The sequence below is a fragment of the Marmota monax genome, unplaced genomic scaffold (genome assembly GCF_021218885.2).
Source record: "Marmota monax isolate L192 unplaced genomic scaffold, Marmota_monax_Labrador192_F-V1.1 WCK01_AAM20220418_F8-fsc00060, whole genome shotgun sequence".
Taxonomy (NCBI): domain Eukaryota; kingdom Metazoa; phylum Chordata; class Mammalia; order Rodentia; family Sciuridae; genus Marmota; species Marmota monax.
The window spans coordinates 9,201,569-9,209,147 of NW_026692826.1; the positions used below are offsets into that span (position 1 = coordinate 9,201,569).

Here is a 7,579-nt window from a genome sequence, read left to right on the forward strand (position 1 = left end):
TTCATGTAATGACTAGCTTTTAATATCTGCTTTAATCCCTCTCAGCACACATAAGTGTTGGCACAAGAACCCAGTGGCAGGAGGAAAGACTCGTCACCTGCTCACAGAGCCACAGAGCCTCTCACACAGCAGCAAGACCCAGGGGCATGTGCACTTCGTCTGCCTCCACAGTACCACGCCTCTCTGCACTTCAGGGAGGAAATGCAGCCGAGTCTTGAGATATTCCAAAGTTACTATGTTTTCAAACATCTGAAAGAAGTAGAATAAAACAACCCAAACACCCTGTCCCCGTGTCCCACCTTCCACACACACACACACATGCAAGAACCCTAACCCTAAAGTATGCAAGGATCTTTTTGTTTATTTTATTAGTAACCCACCTAAGTTACTTGATTTTTTAAGCAACAATTTACGCTGAGGAAATCATGTCTCAATTGTTTTGAGGGTTTCTGATCAGCAGAGAACAGATTCAGACACACGACTTCTGAAAACTCCAGGCTCTTGCTACGCGTCAGTTGGATAATGGTAATTAGCAGAATCCACCTACCTATTCCTGCAACTAATATTAGGCCAATGGGCTTCGGTAGGAATTTGGGTGAATAAAAACTTTTAACAGTTCCCCAGCATATCAGTGCACTATGGGACATTCTCACCCCTTCTAACAAAATGGGGACAAAGAGAACACTGGAGAAGAGGGCCAGCACTTCTCAACACCGCACAGGGAGAGAGCCTGGGAACAGGCTAAGGAGGCAGCTTCAGGAAGGACAGTGTCCATGGGATGCACCGGAGACCAGCAAGAGACGTGAGGGTGGCTAGAGAGGTGCCCTGGGAGATCCCAGGGAGCCACCGGGAGAGTGCAGGCTGCAGACCTGGAGCGCTCCCCGGGGGCACGGATCGCCACTCAGACACTGCTGGGCATGCCTTCTCTGCCAAAGCAAGCCCCCTCCAGAAGTCCTGCACACTCTGCGAATGTTTGCCCTGGGCAGTGTATCTGTGGACTTCTAAGCTATCAGCACTTTGAGGGTAGGAACTGCATCTGTTTTCTCTTGACTCACCCTGAGGTGCACAGTGTGGTACGCGGTATGGCAAAGACAGGCGGGGAATTGTCTGGAAGGGGCTGGAATGTGCTCTAGGTGTCTAATTTTGGCTTCCATAGCAGGTCTAGAGAACATGCTGACTTCCAGCTGCACGAGAAACTGAGTGAGGAGTACGAGAAGCTAAATATTCCTCGTCAGTTACAGCAGCACCCACGGGCAGGAAATAAAATGCTATTCTCCAAACGTGGAGAAAGGATCAAAAATAAGTGATACAGACAAAAATATACTGCCAACATAAAACTTTGCATCAATGAGTCACTCTTTCCACATATGTGCAGTTTACTGCTGAAGCATACAGGGTCTCTTGAGCACATAAAGCACGTGTCGGCGGGTGATTGTGTGAGCCTGCGCACAGACGGGCCCTCGCTACCCACTCCTACTTGGGTCAGAGGCTCTGAGTTGACCGGGGAGCCCACTAACATACATATTCCTGGGCCCAGTCCCCAGGACGTGGTGTGGTATGCCAGAGGCGGGGCTTTGGACTCCGATTTGATGAGAATTCTGAGAGATGGGTGCAGGTGCCTGCAGACCACCCAACAGAAGCACAAGCCAGCTGATCCCGTTGAGAGAACTGGACACCCCAGTGGGACGGACGGCCAGGCAGGCGCTTCACCTGGGGGCTGGGTATCCTGCTACCAAGCCAGTCCGCCCCCTGTTAGGCCCCTGAACTGGCCCAGGCATGCACGTTCTGTGCCTGTGTTGACCTCTTGTGTTTGGGGTTTTCTGATCAGATGCCAGGTGGAAACAGGCAGAGCTCATGGGAGGTGCTCCCTGGGTGTGGGCTGGCGTCTCCCTGGAAGACCCCATGCATCTGCATGCTGTTTGCTGGAGAAGCTGTCCTGGGACTCTGACCCTTCCCAGCTCTGGAGGAGACACCGTCAGCTGACACTCCAGAAGGTGGGGATGTGCCCAACAGTGTCACCGTGCTGCCCCTCGCTGAAGCCCTGTAGCACCCACACTGTGAGGACACACAGCACAGGACAACACTGAATTCCTGTGCTAATAATGTTAGGTTCAGCATTGGTCTGTGATAAAAATCAAGCCCAAACACTGCTTCCCTGCTATTCCCTCTGCCCGATTGTGCCTCGAGATTCTGTGGTGCAGGCAGAGGGATGGACATGTAGCTCAATGGAATGAATGGACAACCAAGGAGACCCTTGGAATGGTGCAGAAGGAATCCAGAGGGGCAAGGATCTCTCCATCAAGCAGTCCCCTAGCCACTGGACATTCACTGGCCGGGAGAGAAACACAAGACAAGCCAAACCTCAATCTAAACTTCATGTGTGAAACAAAAATTTGCCCCAAATGGATCACAGGCTTACGTGATCCTATGGGGGGGGGGGGGAACAGAAGAAATGTTCCGGGCCTGAAACTAGGTGAGGCATTCCGAGACTCCATGTCAATCACAGTCCACAAAAGAGAAATTAATAAAGAGAAACACATCAGAATGAAAATCCTCTTCTGTGCAGAAGGCCCGCTGCTGGAGAGGGTGGAGAGAAACTGAAGTGGTGGGACGAGACTGCAGCCACCGGGCTGGTGACGAGAAGACATGCAGACCCAAGCCAGGGCCAGCCGTCGAAAAGCCACGGTCCAATGAGAAAACAGGCAAAAGAGAGCAGCGGTCCTCACTGACGAGGACTAAGGCAGTGATGCAGGAGATGGCCCTGCACCCCAGCCCTGGGGACACGCGCCCCCCCAGAGCACCTGACACCCTGCAGTGCAGAGGGAACACCAAAGGGGGATGGCAGTAGAGATAGGGTCACTCAGGACCTCCGGTGGGACATACAGCCACTCAGGAAAGCGCCGGCAGTTTCTTAAGAAGTCACACCCGTGCTATCATGTGGAGCGGCAATGGCCCTCTTGGGCAACTATCTCCAAGAAGTGAAAACCACACTGTCACAAAAACTGTCACAAACGCTCATAGCGGCTCATGTGCAGGAACCAAAGCTGGAGACAGTGCCCTTCAAAGGGAGAAGGTCGAACAAATGTGGCCTTCCATCGGGGAGCACTGCGGGGCGGTGAGAAGGAACGGCCTGAGCTTCAGCCGCACTCAGCAGGTGGTGAGTGGCCAGGGCACCTCCGTGCGAGGGAGAAGCCAACCTCCAGAGGGCCTGTGTATTTCCAGCATTTTCCAGAGGATGACGCTTAGGGAGGAGAGTGGAGGGATCGGCGAGGCTGGGAGGGTACAGGGGGCTCTCTGCACAGGCACGTGGCCGACCTTGCTTGTGTTGGCTGTCAGACTCTGTGCTGACGGCCAAGAGACACAGAACCACACGCACGTCTCCAGCCGCGAGGCGATGTGCTCTGGGGAGGGCAGGAGGAGGACGGAGTCTCTGACCTCCTTCTTGCAGCCGCATGTGCATCTGCAGCTCCCTGGACACAGCTCTCACGTGGCTTCCACGATGCGCTCCCCTGCTGCAGACCAGGTGCCGCCCAGGGGGTAGGCGCACTCAGGAGGGAAGCTGCTAGGACTGGGGAAGGGCCCTGCCCAGCCTGTCCAGGCTGCTCCTCGGAGCATTTGTCCTGCTTCCCCTCCCACCCATGGTGCAGCTCTTCACTGCCTCTCCTCCAGTGCGTGGCACAGACAGAACGTAAACTTCTCGTCAGTACGACACTCGTGAAAAAGTATCAGATTGCTGTTTTATTTATTTTTTTAGAACCAGAAATTGAACCCGGTACCTCACCCATGCTACACAAGCACTCTGCCACCGAGCCCCATGTATGCTATTTTGGGGCAAGAGTCTTGCTTGGTTGCTCAGGCTGGCCTTGAACTTGGGACTCCTCCTGTCTGCCGAGTACCTGGGATTACAGGTGCGCACCACAGCACCTGGCTGGCTGCTTTGGGTTTTTTTGGTCTTTATTGGTGCATTATTGTCACACCTAGTACTGGGTCTCTGCTGATTTTGTGCCTGCACATATCAGGATTTGGTCAACCTCATTCCCCCTGGCAAGCTGTTCTGATTTTTACTTCTCTGAGTGCGGACGGGTTGAAGTTCGTTAGGTACTATATTAGTCCATTGGGCTTTCTTTCCTGAACCACAGAACCTGTTCAGCTACACATTTACTCTGGGGCAGCCTGTTGTACATTACTGACTTTCTGAAAGTTTTGTATATTCAGACACTCTCGCCTTGGCCTGTCTTTAGTTTTTATAAGGGTGCCTCAGAACTACTTGGTGCTGCTCAGGGAGCCCAGGACGAAGCCACTTTCAGAACCACAGCTTCCTAGTTTCACCATCGCTGAGTCCAGCGCCATGCCAGCTGTGGACCCTGCATCCCCAGTCATCACTGTGGCGATGGCAGGAGGTCCTGCCTGTGGACAGCAGCCTCCTCTGCAGCCACCCTTGCTGTCCTGCAGACTGTGGGCCTGCCCATGGCCCTCCACAGCAGCGGCCGCTCCACTGCAATAAACGGGGAATAAAGATCCACTGGTTCTGGTTTTCTGGCTGAAGTCTTCCTACTAGAGGTTTTGACAGTTAAATCTGCCCAGCAAAACGTCCCAGCTGCCCGCATGCCATCTCTGCTCTGGGGCATCGGGCTCCCTGGAAGGTTGCCTCTTCCATCTCACAAGTGCCTGCCCCCTTCAGTGCATTAATGGGTCAACAGAGGTGTCTTGCTGCTTATTTAAAATTGCACTGTTGTTGGAATACTTTTTTTCCCTTTTTTCTTGACAACAAAGGTAGCTCAGGAGGGATGACACAGGGACAGATGACAATTCCCTCATGGTCAAGACGCTCTGAAAAGGAAGCATGTTCTATTGGATGTGGTCACGTCTTAGGGTGGAATTTGTAAAAGAGAAACGCGGGGGACCTTGCAAGGTGTCCTCTCACTGAGGCCAGGCAGGGCAGCCCTGGAGCTGTGGAAGTCTCCCTGGACTGAATGCTGTCTCTTGTCAGCTGAGTGCCCCTAAGGCAACGGACTTCACCCCCGGGTCAGTCAGGACCAGGCTATTAATAGAGTGGTGACCTCAGATGAGAGCCTTGGAGGGCAATTATGACAATTAAATGAAATGACAAACAGCTCTCAGAAGCTCCTGGCTGTTGTCAGTGACTGGGAGATGCTACCTGGTACTCTAACAGGCCGAGGGACCACTGTTAAGCTGAAGCACGACATGTTTTAAAAGAACCCAGAAAGAACTAGAATTCACAAAAAATAACCTTCAGTGAATGCTTAAAAATTCAGGCAGAAGTAGGAAATTCACAGAAGGATGCATCCCTGTTCCTTTGGCTTCTGTGGATACTTAATCTGTGCACACACCTGTTTCCACCATGAACAAAAGCGAAACACGGGCCTTCAAAACCACGGCAGAGCCACGAACACTAGATCTAAAACAAGCACCATACACCTTCTCTTCTTAAGGCAGAAATACATGACTGTAGGAAGATTTTCAAAGTGAATTTGAACCAAAGAGTTTTTGTTTAACCCCAAGTTAATGGCAGTGATCATTTTAGAAAAGTTAAATCATTGGGAGTTGCGGTACCAACATTCCCCATCATTTGTAACTGAATTCTTTGCCTCAGGTTTTGCTTACCCCCACTTAAAAAAATCAGCCCCAGGATGTGAGATTCCCTGGGCTTGTGGACACCTGCTCCACTAGGCTGTGGACACCTTTACAGGGCTCTGTCATCACTACAGGTGTGTGGCTCTGTCCCAGGCTCTCAGCTGAGTTTTGCTCCCCAGGACCCCAACCTTAAGGGAGGCACCCACATCACTGGTAGGCACCTGCCAGGAAGCCACTGGGCAGGGGTAAGCCTCAAACAGAACCATCTTGGGAACCAATCTGTAACCTTCTGCAAAATGCTCCCTCAGCTCAGCAGGATAAAATTTGCAACAAACATAAGTCTTAAATGGGATGCTACCAAAGCTCCCTTCCTTCGAAAAATTTCCTAGTCAGGTGTCCTGTGGTCAGAACAGGCGGATGCCTGCCCTGAACCATGTCTCTCTCCCACCACCCTAAGTCATGGCCGGCTCAGCCCCTTTCACCAAGGCACGGCCTTGGGAAGTTCACAAGCTACACCAGCACTGCTCCCAGCCTAAGAGTAGGAGCCAGAACGCTGGTCCTGCCAGGCCCACAGGCATCCCGAAAGGCGCAGAGTGATAGAGAATGACCACAGAACAGCAGGTGGATGTGGGGCCACCTGAAACCTGGCCACCCTGTTGTCAAGCCCAGGAGGGTGCCGAGGGAAGGCTGAGAGTACTGGACCACGGCACCAGAGCAGCAGGTGCCAGCTGCAGATGTGCCCAGGGCGGGCTGCGGGGCAGCACAGGCCAGGCTCAGGGGCAGGAGACAGCCCAGCGGGAGGCGGAAGCCAGGACCCAGGCGTTAGTCTCCGCCCTCATTGCTCAAAGGGAAACTGCTTCTCCTTGGGGGGAAGGGCGAGAGCAAGGATGTCCAGGGGCCACCGGTGTGTCCTTTAGAGGCACTGGCTGGAAAGGACCCCCAGCCCACCCCTCCCCTGCCCACTACACTCCTTCTCCGCAAGGAGGGAGGCCTCTTGGGACCGTTGTCACCTCCCACCCCTAAACTCCTCCCCTATCTCCCGCCGCCACTCCTCGGCCAGCGCTGCTTCAGCGACCCGGGGGTCCCCAGGCCTGGCTGGAGACCACTCCGGAATCGCCTCGGCTTCCAGTCCCCGTCTCTGTGAACTGGCGTCTACACCTGCGACCACCTGCAGAGGTCGTGATCAGGGGGTGGGGTCGTGCAGTCTCCAAGACCTCGGAGCTGCTACCTGCCCGGCCACCTGCGCAGCTGCCCAGGTGAGCCCCGCTCGCCCCGGGCCGGGAGAGGGACCTGGAGTCTGGCCGCGGGGACAGCGCGCCCCTCCCCCCACCGCCGCCGCACCTCGGGGAGCCGGGCTGGGGTCCGCCTAGGGCTCCGCCGTCGCCGCTCCGAGGGCTTGAGACCAAGGCTCCAGGGCCGCCCCGCCCGTCCGGGAGGATCACCCACCGGTGCTGTGCTCGCGCTCCAACCCGAGGGTCGCCGCGGGTTCCAGGAGGCCGTGCTCCCCGCCGGGGCCCGAAGCGCGGACAGCGCGGGCAGCCTGGGGCCGCTGGGCCGCGGGCGCTGCCTTCCGGGGTCGCGAGCGGCGGGCGCGGGCCACGGGCCGCGGGGGCCGAGGCTGTTGTCGCTGGCGCGCGGCGGCGGTGACTGACGGCGGCTGCTCCGAGGCGCTGGCGCGTCCCGCTCCCCGCCCCGCCTCCCCGGCTTCCTGCGAGCCAGGTAGACGCCCGCTGACGCCAGCCGCGCCGCCCCACCTGGACGCCCGCGCAGGGCGCCCCCCGCGCCCCCGAGGTCTTCCGGCTGGCGCAACTCCTGGGACGCGCGGGGACCCAGGCACAGGGCGAGCCCTCGGGGCCGCGGCTTTGCCCGCACTGCTTTGCATCTGAACCGCTGCCCACTGGACTTTTGGCCTCTGATACCTGCCCAACCCAGACCGCGCCAGATGGCCCAGATGCCAGATGTAACTCCCCGCCTCGTGTCACAG

General features: G+C 55.9%; 1 protein-coding gene across 9 annotated transcripts in view; it reads right to left on the bottom strand.

Moving 5' to 3' along the window:
* Mbp (myelin basic protein) overlaps positions 1-7,170 on the bottom strand; it is a 101,965-nt gene extending 94,795 nt beyond the window's left edge. For 3 of the 9 annotated variants that reach the window (XR_009227126.1, XM_046448574.2, XM_046448570.2), the window contains exon 1: positions 7,042-7,170. The gene's annotated coding sequence lies outside the window, so the exon portion shown is untranslated. Of the gene's footprint in view, positions 1-6,936 lie in introns of all 9 variants that reach the window. The other 6 variants (XM_046448577.2, XM_046448581.2, XM_046448580.2 and 3 more) reach the window with 6 other exon arrangements.
* Positions 7,171-7,579: the final 409 nt, after the last annotated feature.